General features: G+C 41.6%; 2 protein-coding genes across 16 annotated transcripts in view; both read left to right on the forward strand.

Annotated features, from left to right (window-relative positions):
• LOC117352063 (nitric oxide synthase-interacting protein-like) overlaps positions 1–23,482 on the forward strand; it is a 742,171-nt gene that overhangs the window by 164,719 nt on the left and 553,970 nt on the right. The gene's annotated exons all lie outside the window — the stretch shown is intronic.
• SYT7 (synaptotagmin 7) overlaps positions 1–23,482 on the forward strand; it is a 425,674-nt gene that overhangs the window by 43,442 nt on the left and 358,750 nt on the right. Inside the window, exon 1 of one of the 15 annotated variants that reach the window (XM_033928078.1) lies at positions 12,806–12,920. The exons of the other annotated variants lie outside the window; for them this stretch is intronic. The gene's annotated coding sequence lies outside the window, so the exon portion shown is untranslated. Of the gene's footprint in view, positions 1–12,805; positions 12,921–23,482 lie in introns of those variants that run through there. 15 annotated transcript variants of the gene reach the window in all.

The raw sequence follows: 23,482 nt of genomic DNA on the forward strand, positions 1-23,482 counted from the left end.
ATATATTTTTAAACATTGATCCATTTGATTTCATCATGGCTATTTTTCACCTAATTTCCTAGAAACTAAAGACTCCCAACAACTTCTAGAAGTGAGGGCAGTGCAACTGGATGATATTAGTGACCAATACCTGCAACTTGTGTCTTTTTTTTTTACTTTTGTGCCTCAATACAATATGCCTAGTTGCAGAAGATGATGCCTAGGGATCTAGGAGAAGCTTTTTGGTTTACACAAGCCTTAACCAAGTGCATTGGCATTGGAAACACTGATGACCAAGGGCCCTGAAGTTGCATCAGTCACTGGAGATGTATCGGTACAGAGGACTCGTCAGTCCTTCTAGAAGTCAAGCATCAATACAGAACTGGAAGGACATGTCAAAACTTATAACTTGGCTGGCTACTTCTTCTGCTATGTTGGAGAAGCTAAATACTTCCCGCAGTTGATTTTGTTTTCACCTGTGCCTGCTCGGCTGATCTCGGTTGCTCATCTTCCCCGAATGAAGGGTAGAGACAGCTTTTACAATCTGTTATATGTTACTATTATTGATTTTTTTTCACCTTTTGCACATTAGTTTGTGCACTGGTTTATCACATTCAGTTCACATAAGGTTAGCCCAGGGATGTTTCACAGTTAATACCCTTATTGGGTTTATACTTGTGACAGCTGGAGCCTCAGGGTTACCCCCCCCCCCCCCTCCCCTGTGCAAGCTGTGTGACTGAGGGCTTTCCTTTACCACAATTATTTGCTTTATTAGTACATCGTTGTATGAGCTGTCTCTCCCCCTCCCCATATCTAATTTTGGGGGCAGGGGAGATTACTCTTGGTTTTCAACGTTTTTCTTCCCCTGTTTAGAGGTTCTGCTTGAATCGTTAAAGCTTCTAACATGACAGTGCCAATAGTCTACCTCCGTGGAACAATTTGAAGGCTGGACTTCTGTTCCTACCACATTCCTGTTTGGAGATGGATTCCTGATGCACTAGGTTTCGCCAGGCTGCCCTGTGGAATCTCTTTTGAGGTTTAGATACTCATTTACAGTATTTCAGATTACCTTTGATTTAAAAAAAACAAGCATCAAACATGGCCTGGTGCCAAGAAAATATTTGTGGTTGCATGTCAGCAATTTGTTTATTTTGTTTATTCCTTTTTTTTTTTTTTTTTGTTAAAGGCAACCTGTAGCCATGGATTCCTATTTGTGAGGACTATTGTATCCTGCTTAGCCTAGGAGAAAACAAAGTTGCTTAACTGTACCAGGTGTTCTCCAAGGACAGCAAAATATTAGTTCCCAAAATCTCCATCTCCTTCTCCCAGCAACTGGCTTCTCCCGTGAAACCGGTGACCCTTTGTGATACATGATAGCACTGGACAACTTGCACATGCATGGGTTGAGAGTGCTAGAAAGCTCTACCAGCTTGAAGAGGTTTGTTTACATTTTTCAAGTCTAGGTTTCATCGGATAATGTCATCCATGGTTGAGGATTAATATTCTGCTGTCCTTGGAGAACATCTGCTACAGGTAAGCAACTTTGTTAAATGTGAATGATCAGACAGATAAAAACAAAAGACAGAGGGAAAAACAGATGGATAAATCTTTTACATTGCTGATTTAATGGTAGGAGAAGAAAAAAAATCATTAATTTTTTTTCTCTTTGCTATTTCTTGCTTTCTCTTCTTACATGTGCTAATGGAATACATTAGGGAGTCATCTGAGGCCAATTCAGTCCAATATGGTCATGAATTATATTGCAGAGGGGGTCGGGTGAAAAATATTTGTCCTTTTGGCCTTTCATTAGAGATGAAAAGGAATCTAGGAAGTCTGAATAGTCAGCTAAGTTCTAGTGCAAGAAAGTCAGTGTGTGTGCATAGAGGGTGCAGGAATCCAAGGCAGCAGTATGTGATTGCACAAACAAGAAAAAATACCATGGAGCATAGGTGTCAGAACGGGGGAGGCCACAGGGGCCATGGCCTCCCCAAAATTTGGCAGTTGCCGGTTGGTGCTTGACCTCCCTCCTGTTTCCCGATGTTGTACTTTAAAATTTCAGGGTAGCCGCCACACAGTGTCAACAAACAGGCCTGCCCCAGAACCCTTCATTCTCCTTTCAGGGGCAGGCCTGCTTGTTGATGCCGCATGGCGGCTGCCCCGAAGATTTAAAGTACACTGCCGGGAGGAGGTAGGGTATGTAGTCTGGAGCTGGTGTTGGGCCATGCGGCAGGATTCTACTGGGGCTAGGGTGGAGCTCCTGCCCTCCTCCCCGAACCAAACAGTGTTCTGTTGCCTATGCCATGGAGTGATCATATCTGGTGATATCAAGGTGCAGCAAGGCAATGGTTGGAGTCAGAAGTTTACTACGGTCCTTTGGAAGAGACATAACCAGTAGAAAAATTACCCCTATGTAATACATGCAGCTGGTGAGACTTCATTTGGGATATTGTGACTGAATAAGAATATAGATGAGGGCTGTTCAAACATGTCCTGGGGATTGAAAATGAATATGTACGAGATAAATTTGCATACGTTGGAAATCCAGTATATGGTTGTCATGCACGTTTATTGAAGATATCCTGGTTGCTCGCTTAGCTGAAGGCACTGGTTTGGGAAGCTCTTAGTAAGGTCTGCACCAATTAAGAAATGAGACTTGGGTCAGAATACGTATTCCCTGAAGGAGAATATGAAAAGGACATGCTAGTATCACAAAGGTATAAATAACAGACAGGAAAACTAAGGGGTCCTTTTACCAAATCACAATAAAAAGTGGCCTTAGCGCATCATTACGCGGGTCATCCCCGCATGCTAAAGCCATTAAAAAAAAATTATTTGCCACGTGCTAATTTTCACATTAGCATACGGTCATTAGCGCATGATCCCCTATCTCCACCTATTTTGTAGATGATTAGTGCATGAGTAGCATGTGAGCTCTTATCAGCTGGCAATATAGGTACACTAACCAATAAGCACAGAGTACGCCTACTATCCAATTGATTTATTTAAAAAAGTTCTTACTCGCTGCATCAAAGTTCTGAGCGAGTTTTACAAGTAAACACTCATAATTTGAACAAATAAACAACACTAACATAAGAACATAAGCAATGCCTCCGCTGGGTCAGACCTGAGGTCCATGGCGCCCAGCAGCCCGCTCACGCAGTGGCCCAACAGGTCCAGGACCTGTGCAGTAATCCTTTATCTATACCCCTCTATCCCCTTTCCAACAGGAAATTGTCCAATCCTTTCTTGAACCCCGGTACCGTACTCTGCCCTATTACGTCCTCTGGAAGCGCATTCCAGGTGTCCACCACACGTTGGGTAAAAAAGAACTTCCTAGCATTCGTTTTGAATCTGTCCCCTTTCAACTTTCTGAATGCCCTCTTGTTCTTTTATTCTTTGAAAGTTTGAAGAATCTGTCCCTCTTCACTCTCTCTATGCCCTTCATGATCTTGTAAGTCTTTATCATATCCCTCTAAGTCTCCTCTTCTCCAGGGAAAAGAGACCCAGTTTCTCCAATCTCTCAGCGTATGAAAGGTTTTCCATCCCTTTTATCAGACGTGTCGCTCTCCTCTGAACCCTCTCGAGTAATGCCATATCTTTCTTAAGGTACGGCGACCAATATTGGACGCAGTATTTCAGATGCGGACGCACCATCGCCGGATACAATGGCAGTATAACTTCTTTCATTCTGGTTGTAATACCTTTCTTGATTATACCTAGCATTCTATTTGCTCTCATAGCAGCCGCTGTGCACTGTGCCGTCGGCTTCATTGTCATGTCCACCATTACCCCCAAGTCCCTTTCTTGGGTACTCTCATTCAATAACATCCCTCCCATCGTATAGTTGTACCTCGGGTTTCTGCTTCCCACTTGTAATACTTTACATTTTTCAACGTTGAACTTCATCAACATCTCAGAAAACAAAATATATAAAAATGTCAAAAGGTCTTAAAACCAGCCTCAAGGCAGCAGGCCTAATGACTGGTATCTATATAATAGCAACCCCTCATCAATCCCACTTACATATAAAATATCTCTCAAACAGAGCTGTTTGTTTTTGGTTGAGTTGTTTTTAAAAAAAATTATAGTCTGCATATCCTAAGCAAGGATGATGCACTTCTTACATCAAGAGGCAATGCATTCCTCAATAGAACGCCTTGTACTGTCAACATCAAGTGATGGAGTCGGGACCGTTTCACCTGTTTCAATGATGGAACTTCCAAACAGAGCTTTTCCTCAGAACGCAGTGCTCGTGCCACCATTAGCACTAAAAAATAAAAACCTCATGTGTCTTTACTCTGTTGTTCTTTTCATTTTCTCAATACCAGTTCTATTACAGCTGACTCTACTCCCTTGTCACTGCTTTATTGAACATAAGAATTGCTGCTGCTGGATCAGACCAGCGGTCCATCGTGCCCAGCAGTCTGCTCCCACGGTGGCCCCTAGGTCAAAGACCAGTGCCCTAATTGAGTCTAGCCTTACCTGCGTACGTTCTGGTTCAGCAGGAACATGTCTAATCTTGTCTTGAATCCCCGGAGGGTGTTTTTCCCCTATAACAGCCTCTGGAAGAACGTTCCAGTTTTCTACCACTCTCTGGGTAAAGAAGAACTTCCTTAAGTTTGTACGGAATCTATCCTCTTTTAACTTTAGAGACTGCCCTCTCGTTCTCTCTACCTTGGAGAGGATGAACAACCAGTCTTTATCTACTAAGTCTATTCCCTTTATCTTGAATGTTTCGATCATGTCCCCTTTTGTCTCCTCTTTTCAAGGGAGAAGAGGCCCAGTTTCTCTAATCTCTCACTATACGGCAACTCCTCCAGCCCCTTAAACCATTTTAGTCGCTCTTCGCTGGACCCTTTCGAATAGTACTATGTCCTTCTTCATGTACAGCGACCAGTGCCAGATGCAGTATTCCAGGTGGGGGTGTACAGCGGCATGATAACCTTCTCCGATCTGTTTGTGATCCCCTTCTTATTCATTCCTTACTACTGTTTATTCTTGCATATGCTGTACACTTGCAGTATTGCAGTATATTGCCCTTTTGGTTTATGATGGAAATGATCCAGCATCTTTCTCTCCCGTTCCCCCATAGGTCCAGGATCACTTCCTTGGCCCTCTAAACTTTGATCTTCCAAACTTGAATGTCTTACTCTGGCAATGATGAAACCAGGCTGCCCCCCAGACGGCCTAGTCACCTTCTCTTTGCTGAATCTTGCCCACCTGGCAACAGGAAATTACATCAGAAGAGGTGGGTCACAGCACAGAGAAGGTCCTAGGCTGGCTGGAGGCGTCCTGGCTTCCTTGTTGCTGGTAAAAGACATGCAAGTTTAGATGAGTGAGGGACAGGGCGGAGGTGGGGGGAGAAAAGGAGAGATACTGAAACGTAACATAGTTTTGTACCTGGGCACCAGTGGAGGGACTGAGAGTGGTGTCTAAGGGAAAAAGTGAGCGGAACTGCAGGCAGAAGGAACTGGGCATCCCTCCTGCTGTCATCTTCACTCAGAGGTATGGGGGTGGTTGAGGGGGAGCCGGGGGGGACTGGGCATCACTCTTGCTGATTTTTTTTCTAAGGACGTGGAATGGAAGGGAAGGAAAAAGGGAGTCTGTCAGTTCAACGAGGAATGAGGGTCCTCCTGCCAATTTTTTTTTTTAGGATAGGGTGTGGGGGGTATCAGTTTGCCTTAGTAGGGGGGTCATGGTGGCAGGAGGAAGTGGGCATCTCTCCTGCCTCTCATTATTTTTCTTCCAGGGGTTGTTATAGGAACTGTCATTGGGGGGGGGGGGAGCTCAATTTGCCTGATTGGATGGGATTACAACAGACCTGCGCAAAACTCATTTACATGGGAAGTTATTTGAACATCGATCACCGTTTAGAAATCAGCAAAAAAAATCGGCCCACAATGGCTCATCTAGTTCATAGAGGGGAGATGTTGGACATGAGGAATAGGGACAGAGAGGGGAAATACTGAACATGAAGGGAGGATAGGGACAGAGAAGTGAGATGGATGGTGAACATAGAGATAGAACAGTCAAATAGACAGGAGATCCTGGCAAGAGAAATAAGAGAAGACAGAGGAAAGCAGAAACCAGAGACTAGGACCAACACAATTAGAAAATTAAAATGGCCATACAATAAAGTTAGAAAAAGAACATTATTTTGTATTTAGTGATTGGAATATTTAAGTTTTTGAAATGTACATCTGCTAGAGCTGGGCCCCAGGGCAAGATGGGATCCCAAAGCTAACTACTAGGCGTGCCACCTTCAGTTTTGGGCAACCTTGATACTCTTTCTGGCCAGGCGACCAAGGGCAATTACACCGTGCAATCACACCATCTTTGATATCTGTTATTTTTTGTACTGTGCAGGGGAAAAGCGTCTTTCTATTTTTCTGGTGTTGTATTACATGCAAAGTTGGCTTTATGTGAATAGAGCCACCTTCCCCCCCCCCCCTCTAGATAAAGCACCAGTTAGCTTTACAGAGAGTAGCTAAATATTTTTGGCTATCTGCCTGGATCTGCCCTCACCTTGCATCGGTATTATCTGTACAGCGTTGTTGAAAAATCCTGGATAGAGGGCTTATATGTTCAGCAGTTTCTGCTTTAAGTATGAAACCCCTGCAAATGTTACTGGAAGATACCGTTTTGAAGAAATTGCATTGGCTACCGATTGCATTTCGAGGCCAACATAAAGTGATTTCTGTAGTTCATCAAACTGCCTACCATCAAGCACCTGGCACTTTACTAGTGTGCTGGTACTGTATCAGCCTAACAGAGCTCTGCGATCTGAAAATCAAATGTTGTTAGAGCCGATAATGCGAGGCAGATAGGCTGAAACCAGAGCCGCTGCTATTTGTATTGCAGGTATTGCGATGGAACGCATTGGTGGGACAGTCGTGTTCTGATCGGTTAAGATTTAAAGAATTATTGAAAACGCAGTTGTTTGTTATAGCATTTTTGTACAATGTTCAAGGTTTTCAGCGACACAGTGGGTTATTTTAAGAGTAGTTGATTTTAAGATTTTGCTTTGTTTATTTCTACGCTTTAATGTTTGTACTCTGTAAACTGCCTAGTTGTAGACCAGCGCGCCTCCTGAGATTTCAGGTGTTGGTGTGACGTGGTACACTGAGGAAGAGGAGGGGTGCTGGCACTGGCTGACTGTCTCCAGGACGTGCCTCTCGCGATCTCCCGACACCGGCACCTCTTCTCTCTGCCGGCCCTTCTCTCCAGCATGGGTCCTTCTCTCAGAGCAAGGCCTTTGCGCAAGCGCTGACATCATGCACAACACTTCTGGGATTTTAGGAGCAGTGAGCTCCTCTATAGCGAGCATTCCTAATCCAGTCCACAGTACATGATTTTTGAGGCTGGAGTAGTTTTGATCTTAGTAAATAGTTCAACACTTCTCCATGTATCCCCAGATGGCTGTGTAAATTGATGCACTTTCTCCCTTCCTTGCTAATTCTGCCTTTTTTAATTGCATATTAATAATTGAAGCCTAAAGAGGTGCAGTGAGAGACTGTGATGAGAAGTGACGGAACATCTGAACCTAACAACTGGTCTAGGGCAGCTCAGAGCCTCCCTATAAAGCAGTGTATTTCAAACTGTGTGCTGTGGCACACTAGCGTGCTTCCTGAGATTTTAGGTGTGCCACGGCACACTGAGGAGGAGGAGAGGCGCCGGCTGATTACAGGACGTGCCTCTCCTATCCAGCCCTCTTCCCTGCTGCCCCCCCCCCCCTCCCCGGCCCTGGCATCTCAGGGTCCATCTGGAGCGCATTCGCGCATCTGCAAATGAGGGCGGGACGATGTCCGTGATTTCCGTATGCCTTGAGCCACAGCCGCTATGTTTAGTGTGCTGCAGCTCAATAAAGTTTGCGGGACAGTGCTATAAAGACTGGGTGGCTTTTGCTTCCTGCTTCTTCCCAAACCCTTCCCTCTTCCTTTCTCTGTTTACCTTTCTCTCCCTCTTCTTTCTTAACACTAGATCCACTGTGTCCTCCTGCCTACCCTCTCTTTCTAACACCCACTCTTTTTTTTAACAAAGTTCTTTACGCCAAAGTTGAATTTGCAAACACTCCAGGATCAGTAGTGGATAGCGAAGGGTAAATTTGCTAAGGAGATTATGAATTCCAGCTTGTTACCCCCAACTTCTAAACACAAACAAAGCAGTCTTAACAGCTTTTTTAAAAAAATTCTTTATTCATTTTCAAATTTACAATAAGTGTAACAATATATCCAAATAAATTAACAATAAATATAACACTTAACAGCTTTAATTTCTGGGGAATTTTAATGAACTGTGGAGCACGGTGCATCTGCACCATAGACGCACTATGGGTTAGCGATTTCATGCACCAGCTTCCCAGCTTGCAAGGCAACGCGCTGGAATTATCAGAACGTAACAACTGCTGGATTTATTTCTTCCTCATTCTGACTTTAGAAGATTGAAGACCAATTGAATTCTGAACAGCAGAACATCCCTTCCTCCCCCCCCAACTCTCAGTACTAAGGGGATATTTCCATGTTCTAGAGAAGCCACTTGGGAGGAAGAACCATTAAAAGAGTTTAAAAATGTAGTTTCCAAACCAGCCCAACTTATGCATATTTATATGTATGCAAATCTAAAAACGTATAATCGTGGAAGGAATGGATCTGAGAAAGTAGCCCATCAGATGTGATAATACAGCCAAAGAAGAAGATAAGCTTGTTGTGTTAACGATGAATTAAACCCTATAAAATGACTTCTTCCTTCTATATTTTGAAACAGAGAGTTGACATGCTGCAGTCGCAGACTGCCTTGCTTAGAGATTCAAGATGTGATATATATGCTGTGATGATTAGATATGTTTTTATAGCTTTGCATATGAATAAGTATATATGAATTGAGCTGGATTCCTCAACTGAGGAGACTTGGGAATGTGACCCTTCCAGGAAACAGCAACAGTGAAATGCGTGTTCGGGCTTGAACAGCCATCTCTGTTTGATTGTTCTTCCTCGCCCCGAGAGCTTGTTATTTTATTTAGACTTGAATGAATGAAGTATACGGTTATCTTTAACCTTTCCCTGCTTCTGATTTTTGGAGGCGTGCCAAGGCTCTGGAAGTGAGGTTAGTCTTTTGGGACTGCACCATCTCCTCTTTGAGCCAGCATTGGGGATTTTATTTTTTTTATTATCTTTTGCTCTTAGGATTCGATTTATAAATGTTAGATTTCCATAGACATAAGAGGGAAGAAAATCTTTTCAAGTCAAGTTTCAAGTTTATTAAAATTTTGATAAAGCGCAAATCAAGGCTTCTAAGCGTTTTACAATTTGTATTAAAAAGGGGGAGCCAATAAACAAACTGTACTTGACCAACATAAAATAATAGGAAAACTGGGAGAACTACAAATTATGAGTAAAGAGTACATAGAAGGTAAATCACAATAGGAAAAATAGGGACTAAGAATTATTGAACCACTCTGGCTATAACCAAGTCTGATTAACAGTCTAGGTAACGCTTTAGAATTCCCTTAAATTTATCTAAATTTTTTTTTTGCCTTGTAATATCCTTTTAGGTTACGTTGTGTATCTATAGTAAAAGCTCCTGGGAGCGCCCCCTACTGGACCTGATTTAGTATTGTTCCTTTTATGACTACAGCAGTGGTTCTCAACCACTGGCAAGTCGCATAAAAAAATTTGGTGTACACTTCTCCCTCCATATTCACGGTTTCAGCTCCCCAAAAAATTACATCATGAGTAAAGTACCTGTACTGACCAATTAAAAAAAGGTTTGGTGCTTACCAGCTTTCATTCAGAAAATTGCTGCTTCCGTGCTTTCACCCTCAAAATCGCTGTTTTCCAGCGTGTACAGAGTAGAACGCTACTTGCCCGCTATCAGCCTGAAAATCGCTGCTTTCTTCACCAATATTGCCTCTCCTTCAGGAACAGGTTAGGTCTCCCACCATTGTTTGTTATTCGCGATTTCAATAGTAATAATGGTGGCTGTTACAAAAAAAACCTCAAAGAACATATAAAAAGTTATTTGCGGTTTTTCTGTATTCGCGATTATGTCCCGCCCTTAACCACCGCAAATACGGAGGGAGGAGTGTAGATAGCAAACTTGCATTTCCTTTATAAACATCAGTGCCTGCAAGTCAAGTTTTTGAAATCCTCACAATCGGTCCTTATTTCTGCTCCCCCCCCCCCCCCCCCCAAATAACTGCTGCTTCCAGCCCCAACTGAAAATGTTGCAGGTCTGCTGGCTATAGATTCCGTTTGCTGTATAGCTTGCTGAGTAGTATATTTGCTGGTTTTTGTGTTGCTTCAAGAATCTGGCATTGAAGGGATTTTGTGTTGCTGTAACGGAGATGACACTAGAATCTGAAAATATTTTTGCTCTGTTGTATGACAAGTGAGAAATCTTGGAATGGTGCATTGCATACAGCTTTTGATATGGGACAGACAAATTCACAGTAAACTTACAGTTAAACAATGAAATATTTAGGTGAATCTGTAGAATGGAATATTGCTATTCCTTGGGTTTTGGCCAGGTACTAGTGACCTAGATTTGCCACTGTAAGAACGAGCTACTGGGCTTTGTAAGAACGAGCTTACTGGGTCAGACCTTTGGTCCTGGATCTTTGCCGGTGTGAGCGTGGTCCTGAGGACCTGAGCTTGTATAGCAAGTCCTTATTCAGAAGGTCCACTCCAAAATCATAGAAAGTTAAAAGCACTTCCTCCTATAATACGTAAATAAACCTGGACCCACTGGAGACCCATTTTGCTTTGAGAGTTATCTTTCCAAGAAGGGCAAACTTTGCACACTTGTTCTGGTCTTCTGCCACCAACCACAAGATAAAGAAAAGAAAGCTTAACATTAATTGCTGTGGCTTTGTTTGAAAAAATCAGCATAGGGGTCAACTCTTCCAAACAATCAGGAATGCTAAAGGGAACATAAATGACTTCCTTTCAAGACACAGGGAAGGAGTTTGTCCTTTCTTCTTAGAAATGTAGCTTTGCAGGGCCATGCCTAAGGAAAATGGCATCTTAGGTAAAACACATAATTGCTGATCCCTTTCCCCTCAGTTCTTGACAGGGATTAGTGGTGGAAGGGTACATGGAATGATGAGGGACTTTCAATAGAAGTAAAACCCAGAAGTCTCAATCCGTATCCTTTTTCTGGAGCCATATGGTAACCCTATCCCTGCCCAATTTGCTCATTTCATTCTCTGGTACCAGCTTCTCTCTCCCTCTTCCCACCCCCATCAATAATGCTTTCCTAACACCAAATCAGAATCTGAAAATTGGTCCTGTGTTATCACGATGTCTCTAAACAACAGAATTTGGGGTGACAAACTAGATGCCATTCTACACATCCCATATCCACATCATGTCTTCCCCAGAGTATAGCCTTCACCATTTTTTTTAAAAGACAGAACAAAAAAAAGTTCTGGGAGTCTTCTATACATTAAAAAGCCTCTGGTCAGTTTCAACCATTCAGTAAAAATATCATTATGATGGTTTGGTAGCATCATTGAACCCATATATTTTTTTTTTATGGGCGCGAAGTCTGGAGTCTATCCAGAATGTGACAGAATCTCTCGTGCCTCCAGTTTTTTTTATACAAATTCCCAGTTTCCCAGCACAGAGCTAGGATGCTTCCCCTTACAATACTCCAGTCCTTACAAACAAAATTTAGAATTGCACAGCAACTTCAACAAATATGTTTGACAACTCTATGACCTGCACATAATGGTATATATCTTCAATTGACTTGTGAGTGGGTGGTTGTGTATGCAAAGAGAGGGCTTTAGGCTGAACAGGGGTTGCTTTTAATCTCTATGTGAAGAGGTGTCTCAGGAGGATATGAATTATAGGATCACCCTTATTCTCTTGTACCTTTTCTAGTTGTCCATAGTCTCTCCCTTTTCCCCACCTGATTCCACACTTCCCTGCTTTCTGCTTGCTGTCCCTTGCCACCCCACTCCACTTTCATTCTCCCACTTGCTTGTCCTCTATCCATTGTTAGTTCCCCCCCCACTTACCCATTCACTCACCCCCATACTCTTTCCCCATTACTCATTTTCCCCTACTCTTTCTTCCTCTTCTGTTAACTGCTCAGCAGAAAGCACAATTGGTAGCCAGAGGAAGGCTTCAGGGATGACCAGAGAAGCAGCTAAGGACTGCACCAAATGGATACCGTAGTTCCTCTGGATCTTTGAAGGTGGGTTCTGGGAATCCATGCTGGCACTTTTCTTCATGGTTGTGGCTCCTCTGGTCCTTTCCTGCAGGAATCTGGGGGTCTCTGCCCACATTTTTCTTTTCCTTCTCAATCTTTTTTTCAATCAGTGGATCCCTGCTAGCTCTCCATTTATGGTTTCCTTGTTGAATCATGGAATTCCCTGCACCCAACTAATGGGTTTTGGACACAATGAGATCAGAACATTCTTGGTATCCCTTCCACAGATTCCTACAAGAGGTCGGGGAAAAGGGAAAGAGAAAGATTGGGGGGACCCTTGCAACCTCCTTTCTGTTGGATCTTCTAGAACTCACTAGTGGTCGTTCTATTTGTTTCAGAAAAATACATTTCAGCACCTCCCATAGAGGTGTGCTTACCAAGAATGGATTGTGCCATTCCTTCAGTTTTCTACGATGCCTTAGGTTAATCAAAAATAATAGCAATAAATATGGGAAACCTTAGGCCTTTACATACAAGGGGATGCTGAAAAGTTCTCAGCCCAAATTCTGAGCATTATTTTGCCACTGTACCTGAAAAGAGTGTTATCTTATTTTGTTAGGTGCCAATTTGCAAAAACAAATTTCTATGTTTTGACATTTGTTTCAGATTGATTGAACCATATCCACGTCATGATCTTCTTGGTTGGGCTGGGAACTTTCCAGCACCCCCACTCATACTCTGCTGGCACTCAGTTATTCGGTTAAAGATGAGAAATAGATCACATGGACGTAAGCTTGGATTTTCGTGTTCATAATTGTGTTGCTTGAGGTGCTATCACACCATTAATGTTTAGCTATTCATATCATGCTGTTTAATTTTAGCCTTCTGCACCAGGGTTACAAGTTGCAATCTAACTAATGAGCAGAGGTGTTGCAGAATCTAGAAATAAACTGGACCAAAATGGGTTACTTGGCTGCTGACAATTCCAAACTTTTTATGCGTACGGTTTAAGTTAGGGTAACTGAAATATATTTATTTATTTAAAACATTTTTAATCCGCCTTTATCCAAGGCAGCTCACAATATCACATACATATTTCATGATTTAAACATCTTAAAAATCATATACATCAGGAAAAATCTTAAGATTATACGATGTCAACTTCCAAATTACTTCTCAACTACTCATATTAACTTATAAATTACATCTCACCCACTCATCTACTACATTACTTCAATAAAGCAGTACAAATCTGATAACCTTAAAAAAAGATGATATTCAGAAGAAAATATTAACTTAAAAAGCAGGATATTAGCTTAGAAAAGCTTGAACAAACAGATGGGTCTTAAGCAACTTTATAAATTGCAATAGATTTCTACATAAGCATAAGGTACTAGACAATGCATTCCACATCAATGGTCCAGCTATCGAGAAGCATGAATTTTTGGTCCGTACATATTGTAAAATATTCCCGTTTGTTGTATCTTAACTAATGATTCTGTGATCTCAGCGTCCTTGGCTCAGGCATTAGTAACCATCTTTGGGCACTTCCACCTGGGCAAAAACTTAAGCAGCTGTCCCTGGAGGGTTGCTACATCAAACCCAGCTTTTAATAACTGCCTATGGGTACTGCCTGTCAAGACTCAACATTAGCCAGTGAGCCACAGGAATTGCAGTGTGGTATAAATCAAAAAGAGTCACGCAGATTACAAATTTTGAAAAACACCGCAGTCAAACTCATCTACCGCGCAAAAATATTTGACCACTTCACTCCTCTTCTAAGTAATGCCCACTGGCTTCCCATCCCTCATTGTATCACATTTAAAATCTTACTTCTCACCTATAAAACCAAACACCACCACATTCCCACATTCATAGATAAACATTTAATTCCCTATGCTTCTACCCGTACACTGCGTTCCAGTTATCAAGATCTTTGGTCATTCCCTCTATCTGCAAAATTTTCTATAATACCACTAGAAATTCCATTTTCTCAGTTAGAGCTCCTTCACTTTGGAATACTCTTCCTCTGACATCAGGTCTTACATTAAAGATCCCCTTTACTCCTTTTGTTTTTTTGCCTCCTCTTTCTTTGATTTTAAGCAGTATATCATGTTATGTCCGTATCATAATTGTGTATTTGTTCCCTCTATTTTATATTTAAAAAAAATTTTTAATACTTTGTATAAATTGGAAACTGCTTTGTTTATAAAAGCAGTATATCAAGACCCAAATAAACTTGAAACTCTGCATTTAAAGCAAGAATCATCCCTTACTCTATTCAAATCAAAACTTAAAACCTTTCTATTCAAGGATGCCTTCGATACTTCATCTAAAAGTCCATTTCTTTTCATGTTCATCCAATCAACTCAGATGATTTACGCTAACCGCCTCCTTAGAGGCGAATTAGCTCCCTTTGTTCTATCCACCCCTCCCTCCTTTGTATTGTATTTTATCTCGATGTATTTTATTACCACCTCTTGTTCCTTCCTCCCTAATCATGTCTGTCTCAATGTTATCTTCCTTCACCCTCCTCCACATTTACAGATTATGTGGTGGATTTTTCTTTTATATTGGTTTTATTTTTAAATTCTTTTACTGATTGTAAACCTCTTTATCATTTTGATAGACGGTATATCTATGTTGTAATAAACTTGGAAACTTGGTGTGCTCAAGTACTGGGTTGAGATCCTCTGATCTATTTCGAGGGCCTCAAATAGTGAAAGGCAGAAACCAAGTATCAGGGCAGTGAATAGAGAGAACTGATGTTGCATTATGATGGGGTTTAAAAAGATGAATTGAAACAAGAGTGGATCCCAAATCTGATAAAATCGACCTTTTATTAAATCCAAAATACCTGAACCCCACTTGTTCAGGAATGGAATGTGGATTTACAAGAAAGAAGATTACCAAGGTTTTAAAGTGCTTCTGACCAATTACAAGTGTATTGATAGAAACCCCCCGGTACAGCCCTTATTTGGGTCAAAACGTGGTCCATGGTGGGTATTTTGGATTTAATAAAGGTTGATCCGCTCATGTTTCCATTCATCTACTGTGTTGCAGATTATTTATACCTCTTTTGTTGGACTTGGGGTTTAAAAAGAGACCTTTTCAAAGGTGTATGTTTGCAGAAGAATGCATTGAAGTGGCTGGTTGCATAATAGAATAAGATTGGATGGATCTGTGGGTGTTGGATGAACTGTATTATTCACATTGGAAAGGTTCTATTTTGGCATTATGATATTGATATACTGTGAGGCTGGTTGATTTGAAAATGTAAATTGCCTCAATCATGGAGCACAGATGTTTTGCTAAATGTAAATAAATAAGATATTGTTCCACAAAATCCTACCATATGTGAATTGCAGTTTATTGTCCAGGTGATATTTGTCCAAGTTCTGCTGCCTTATTCATGCATTATCGTACGGAAAAAATGATAATCCAAATTAATGAGGTCTAAAGATGATATCAAATTCAATAGTCGTTAGGCAGCAAAATATATTTTAAAGGGCCACAAGTACAGCTTATACAAGGCAGCCGCAGTACCTTCCTTGTCTGGTCATGCGTGATAAGCTTGAAATCTGGTTAGACTTACTACTTTTAGAGGTGTGGAAACTGGCAGTTAGCAGAAACATTAGCATCTAACTGAAAAGCAGCTTGTGGAATGACTGATCTTTCAACCCAAAAGAGATAGTCTTTATTAAAATTTAGAACCAATCTATCTACTACTGTACCACAGACATATATTTCATTAAAATAGCTTGAGCTGCAGCCATAACAGCTTGCACTGGAAAAAAATAGTTGAAAATCAGTGTACAGTACACAGTGGCGTTGTAAGCAGGGGTGGGGGTGGGATTGACTGCCCCAGGTGCCTTCTTCATGGGGGATGGGGGTGTGCTGGCACCTCTTCTCCTTTCTGCACCCCCACATACCTCTTGAAATATTCGCTGGCGTAAGTAACATTTTTCCACTTGTTGTTCATGCTGGCCTCAGCTCCCTTCTGACGTCACATCCTGCTCCCACAAGCAGGATGTGACATCAGAAGGGAGCCAAGGCTGGTGGAAGATGCTACTCGCACGGGCAAGTATTTTAAGAGGTACACGTGGGGTGGGGGGCACCCAAGTGGCAGAGAAGAGTGGGGGGGGGGGCTCATGGCGTGGTAATACCAGGCACCAATCTCCCTCGCTACACCACTGAATGTACATTTGGAAATCTAGACCACGGTCACATAAGATTTGCTTCAAAGGCTGCATATAGATATTAAGCAAACATGTTGACAGTGCAGACCCCAGGGGAACATCCATATCCCCATGGGTTTCCAAGTAGAAGTACCTGCCCCCAATAAATTTTCTGTTACCTTCCCAATAGGAAGAGAGGGAACAATAGCGATAAAAGGGAAGGAACTCTTATAGCATGAGGAAAGGCTAAAGAGGTTAGTGCTTTTATGCTTGGAAAAGACAGCTCGGGGGGATACGACTGAGGGCTGTAAAATCCTGAGTGATGTAGAATGGGTAAAAGTGAATTGATTTTTCACTCTTTCAAAAAGTATAAAGAGCAGGGGACATCCATGAAATTTACATGGAAATACTTTTAAAACAAATAGGAGGAAATATTTTTTCACTCAAAGAATGCTCTGGAACTCATCGCCAGAGGATGTTGCAACAGTGGTTTGGCAAGTTCCTGAAGGAAAAGTCCATAGTCTGCTATAGAGAGAGAAATGAAGACAGCCACTGCTTGCCCTGGGATTGGAAACAATGGAATGTTGCTATTTGGGGGTTTTGCTGTTTTTTTGGCAGGTATTTATAACCTGGATTGGCCACTGTGGAAAGAGAATACTAGGCTAGATAGAGCATTGTTCTTATGTTCTTAATCTCAAGGGCATGTGTGATCTGCAGGGGTATTGCATAGGAACCAATGTTTCAAAATAAATAGGGATGTTAAACACAATGGCAATGGCCCCTCCCTAGACAGCATCAATGAGTGTGCTCCATACTGGAGTGTTCAGATACCTATAAACTAACCTGGTCGTGCATGTGCAAGACCGGAGGGCTAGGACTTCGATAGGAAGGCAGGACTTAAATGGGAAACCAAGGTGGCAAGGGAGCCCCTTCTGATGATTCAGACAGGTCTTGACCTGTTTTGGGCCGCCGCGGGATGGACCTGTGGTCTGACCCAGCGGAGGCACTGCTTATGTTCTTATGTTCTTATAGCTCCTACAAACCTGACTCCTATGATATCCAGAGGCTCAGACTTTACTTCGAGCAATGTCCAATTCACAAATATATGTGCTTTCATGCCAGCCAGCACAGAAATGTCCCAAGATGAATTTCACATAATGTTGGCAGGTCTTCTATTATTTATTAACCACCTTTCATGAAGACATTTACCCACAGTGGTTTGCAATACATTGAATAGTAGTCGGGTACGTTTCCCTCTCCGTCCTGGTAGGCTCATAATCTAACTTAGTACTTGGGCAGTAGTGTCCATGGTCACGTGGGTTAGTGCAAGATGCACATTGGTTGCCAATACCCCATCGTATCGCCTACAAAATAGCATTACTTTCATTTACGATCCGCCAATCTAATCTGCCTACCAGAACTCTGCGGTCATCTGACCAAAACCTTTTTTCAGTACCATCTCTTAGAGTTATTGGCACAAGATGAACTGAAATATTCTCAATAGCTGCGTCTCAATTATGGAATTCTTTGCCAGGATATATTAGAGGAGAATCTGCACTAGATAAGTTTAAAAGTTTTTTGAAAACGTTTCTCGTTAGAGATGCCTTCGGAAATTAAAATTCGCCAATCAAACTTAATTTTAGAGGTCTTTTTTTTATTAAACAAATATACCTCTGCTTTTAGCCCCTCCACATTGTTTGACCCTTCAATGTTATCTTTCTCAAAAAATTTTGGAGTTCTACCCCCTTTTCCCTATTGTTTTGTTAGTCTGTCTATTTTTTTGTTAATATGTGTGAAACGTTTTTTAGTACCCCTTTTTTTACATTTGTAATTCGCTTTGAAACTGTTATAAGCATTTGCATCAAATTTTAATAAACATGAAACATGGGTTCCAAGAATGCTGACACCATGTCAGAAGGCCACAAGGCTCTAGTGCTGTCAGGAGAACTTGAAGGTGAAGACCAAGTGCATTTTTTTTCATTGTTTGGTGACTGGAGATGAGACTTGGGTCTATCACATAGATCCTGTGTCCAAAATGGAGTCAATGCATTGGAATCACAAGTCATCCCCCACCCCAAAAAAGTTCAAGACAGAAAAATCTGCAGGCAAGGTCATGGCAACTTCTTCTAGGGTGATGAAGGACTTTTGCTTCTAGAGTTCATGCCACACAAGACAACTATAACTGGGGAGAGTTACACCAACACAATGATAATTTTGCGGGAGTCAATCAAGGAGAAAAGATGAGGAAAACTCACAGCAGGCGTTCTGCTTCTTCACGGCAATGCGCTGGTGCACATGTCTCAACAATCGCAGGCTGCCATCCGAGAATGTGGGTTTCAGCAGTTGAACTATCCACCCTACATTCCTGACCTGGCTTCCTCAGATTATTTCCAGTTCCAAGTTTTGAAGACATCTCTCCATGGACAACAGTTTTCAAGTGATGAAAATGTCAAAGAAGCTGTGACATCGTGGTTTGAAGGTCAAACAGAAGAATTCTTTTCAAAGGGGTTCAAGTCATTGCAGGAAAAGTGAATGAAGTGCATAGAGTTATCTGAGGGCTATATTGAAAAAATAAAACAAATTTTTTGAACGCTCTTTTCCTTCCTACTGAGATAGATAAATTATGGATCACCCCTCATATATCAGATGTATGTGTATATTTTCTTTTGCATATATGCAAAAGTAAGGCAAAAAAACCAACACCAAACAAGAAGCGAGAGAGAGAGTGATGAGAGAGCACTTGCTTATATACACAGAAAACAGGGAGGGAGAGAGCTACCGTAGTCTTGTGGTGTGTGTTGTGGGTTTCCCGTGCAGTGGGAGTGGAAATGGGAGCTGGATGACTGTGTATTTTTGTTATTATTCTGTAATTACTGCTTGCCAATGCTGTGTGAGTAAATTGATTTCAGTGGGTTTACCACTCACAGCCACTTCATGGCCTGTTGCAATTGAATTATGTTTTACAAAGGCTCAGCTGACAACTCAAAGCAAAGGTCACGGGCTCGCTTTTCTCTAGGCATTTTGGTCTATTTAAAATAACAACAATTCAGCCTGGGGAGAGTCTACAGATAGACACGAAGATAGAAGCCCAGGGAAGCTTGGTGCTCTGTGCAGTCCAGATACTGGCCTGAGGTATCTTTTATAGTGATTCTCCACTCAACAAATGCCAAAGAAATACGAGATAAAGAAAGCATTGAGGAAAATGGATGGAGGGACAGGGATAGGAGAATAAAGTCGACTGAAAATGAGAGCCGTGAGAAAAATGGACAGAAAACAATGGAGAAAATGAATGTTGAGACTGGAAAAGAGGGATGGAGAAAGGAGAAGAAAACAGTAAATGAATGATGAGACTAGACAGAGAAAAAGAAGAGATTAAGTAACAAAGCAGAAACACTGTTAGCACAGATAGAAAATAAGACACACTGAAAAAGAGGGAATAAAAGCAGAATGAGATTAGACAAAAATAAAGTTTCAAGTTCAATTTTCTTAAAATTTGATGAAACGCTAATCATAAATTCTAAGCGTTTAACAATTAAAAACTTAAAATGGGGAACAATTAACATACTTGTTAATGACAAGACATAACTTACATGAAAACAAAAGGATAGTAGGGGGAAATACAATTTAAAAAAAGAAAAAGAGTACAATAAGGTTAAAAACAAGAGGGCAGTGGGAGTAGTCATATCAATATTGAATGGGATTAATACAGAAATCGTCAAGGGTGGACCCAGAGATCAATTAGCATTCATAGGCATCTTTCTTGAGGAAACTTTTAAGGTTTCCCTTAAATTTATCTAAGTTTTGCTCAGACCTCAAATGTGAAGGTAACGAGTTCCAAATTGTAGGGACTGTAGTTGCGAATGAAGAAGCCCTACGAGTTCTAATGATTTTTAAAGATGGGATATGAAGAAGGTGCTGAGATGCTGATCTTAAGGTTCTCGAAGGATCATGAGGGATGAGGAGCTTATGAATGAAGGCAAGTTCTTTGGTGTTCATGGGTTTAAAGGAAATTAAAGGAATTTTATATGTAATTCGATGAGGGATTGGCTGCCAATGGAGGCCTGGGTATTGTTTAAACTAGGCTGTTTATGGCACAGCTCCTTCTTACTTAGCAATAGATTTTCTTTTGCATCATACAGACATAGTAGAAGAACTCATCCTTTGTTTAATTTTCCATCAGTCCAGGGTTGCAGGAGTAAGAAATTTCTGAATCATACTTTGGCATCTCAGGCAGCTCTTCATGACAACGAATTCTGAATATTGTTGCTTACTACCCATTCCTATGGCCATTTTAGAAACCAATTGAAGACCTATCTTTTTTTCTAAATATTTGACTGTTTAACGAATCATCTTATTTCATGTAACATGTTTACTTTTATAACATTTTGTAAACCGCGTTGAACTTCTGGTTACGTGGTCAATAAGCACAATGTTATGTTATGCACTCTTTAGCAAGGGGGTAACGATAAAGATAAAAATGCTACAATAAAGACCGGAGGAGGAAGAGAGAATTAGCGCTGCGTGTACGGTGGTACTTGGGAGTTTCTAAACTTTCTAACAGGAAACTAATACCACAGCTAATATTTTATAAAGATGGATGGATGAATCTCTAATGATTTTGCAAATATGTCTTAGTCACTTCTCTTGCTCTACAGGAAAGTTCATTTTGAAATAGGAAAAGGCGAGAAAGATCATTGAGCCGAATATAAATGAAGACATTCTGACTAGGGTTACCAGATTTCCTCTTAAAATAAAGGACACGTGGGTCCACCCCATTCTGCCCCAGCCCTGCCCACCACACATCAGTTTGTAAAACCTCCTTTTTTTAAAAAAAACTTTTTTAAATATTCTGTACACCGCTTAGAAGTATGATAAGCGATATAACAAATTTTAAATAAACTATTAATCTGTTTCCAGGGCCTTCTTATCCATTTGCTGTTTTTCTCTTTGTCACTTTCTGCCCTATATCCATCTTTGGCATTAACTTTAAAAATTCAACTTTCTTCCATTTTTCTGCTTCCTCCTCAAATCTATCTACTTTTCCATGTCTTCCCTTCCCATCTATCCATGTTCACTATCTCCTCCCTCTCTCTGCCCTTCCCTACCATCCATGTGTGCCATCATCTTTCTTCTTCTCCATTCCCATCTATCTATAAACAGCATTTCTTTCATCTCTCTTCCCTTCACCTCCCCACCCCTCCCATTCCTGTGCACCATGTCCTCCTCTCTCTCCCCCTTCCCCTCCATCCCTGTTTACCATCTACTCCCTCTCTTTCCCTCTCCTATGGACTCACATCTGTCTTCCCCCGTTTCCCCTCCTATGTCTGGGATCTTTATCATTTCATTCCCACAGTTTGTCATCTCTCCTCTCCTTCCTTTCCCTCCTCCCCCTTTATGGTCTAGCATCTCTCCATCTTTCCCTTTCCCTCCCCCTGCCTTAGTCTGGAATCCCTCCCTTCTTCATTTCTCTGGCCTGACATCTCTCCTTCCTCCCCCCCCCCACCTTCCCCATCCAGTGGTCTGACATTTCTCTTCTCTATCCCCCACCCCCACCCCATCACCGTGGTCTGGCATCTCTATTTGCTCCTTCCCTTCCTTTTCTTCCCCTGGAGATCTGACTTCTTTCCTTCCCTTTCTTCCCAATCCCTGTGGTCCAGCATCTCTCTTACCCTTGCTATTCCCCCTCCCCTGCAGGATCTGGTTCTTGCTCACCATTCTTCTTCCCAGTGGTACTGCAGTAACTCTTTGGCCGCCAGCAGCATGAGTGAAGTAAACACGCTACTTTTAGCAACCTGGAAGCTTTCTTTCTGCTACTTCTTCCTGCCTATGCAGGGACAGGAAGCAGTAGCAGAGGAAAAGCTTCCAGGTCACCGAAGGCAGCATGTTTACATGCTGCCGGAGGCCCGAAGAGTTAGAGAAGAGCCACTGGGAATAAGAATGGTGAGCAAGCACTGGATTTTGACAGGGGAAGGAGGACTCCGGCTAGGTGTACGAGCCCCCAGAAGGTCCCTGTGGGCCTTGCAATGAAGACCACTGCTGTAGGGTTACTAGATGTCTGGTTATTTCGGACAAAAGTAGTAAAATAAAAGCCGCCCAGACTCTCGACAGAGTCCTCATAAAGAGGACATATCTGGAGAAACCAGAACATCTGGTAACCCTAAGTCTGACCTTTATTAATTAGAGGAAGAGTATAGATGTGGGCTAGGCAAAAGGGAAGAGGTATAGTAGATTAGGAAAGCTGAATTTTGAGGGACAGGCTGGGCTGATTTAATCAGTCGGCAGGCTAGGTGACTTCCTAGAATGGCATTCTAGAAGGGCAGTAAAGACCAACCATGGTCAAGTTAAAACCATAGGTCCTGACAACCACACAAACCCAGGAACCATAGAGCCCATTTACCTGGATAAATGACTGTTGGATATTGTTTTATGCATGTATGAAGGGGTGAAAAGATGCTTTTGCTAGGGTGCCTAATACACTTATATTGGCCCTGGAGACCGTAGGATTTTGTTCCCAGTAATGGTTTCTGGCCTTTTGTAGTGTGTTAGTCTGTTATCAATACAAAAATAGGGCAGTCTTTATATGGACATGTGCCACATCGGAGTTATGAGGTAGGCTCTATGTGATAAGCTTTTTATCATGTGTTAGGGTTTAGCACACACCTTATTCAGTGTTAGTTCAAGGTGAGTTTACACCTTGTCCCCAGAAAGCTCACAAATAATTTTTGAACTTGAGGTAATAGAAGATTAAAAGGCACTTCCCCAGGATTTAAACCAGGCACCCATGAATATCAAGGCCTGTGATGTGTTCATTTGTGCAGACACACCCAGACAGGGCCTTGCGAACTGCAGTAATTGGAAGCTCTGAATGCAGACACAGGTTGCTGTCTATAGCAGTGAAAGAATAGTTTATGTGCAGACAGGCCTTCACACTTTGTGCTGACTGGATGGCCTGTGTTCAGATTGGCTTTGGTGACTCATTAATGACTTTTTCTCAATTCTCCCTGGAAATTTTTATAAAGTAATTCTAATACTAGCTGCACTGAATTATAAATTATGTAAAGCTGATCAACATTCCACACTCACATTTCCCTTGAGGAAAGAGCTTTCTCAGAGTAATTTCTTCATTTTCTTCAATCTTTCAGTCTTTTTTTTGTTTTTTGTTGCTCATATTT

This window comes from Geotrypetes seraphini, chromosome 19 (assembly GCF_902459505.1).
Source record: "Geotrypetes seraphini chromosome 19, aGeoSer1.1, whole genome shotgun sequence".
NCBI classification, from domain to species: Eukaryota; Metazoa; Chordata; class Amphibia; order Gymnophiona; family Dermophiidae; genus Geotrypetes; species Geotrypetes seraphini.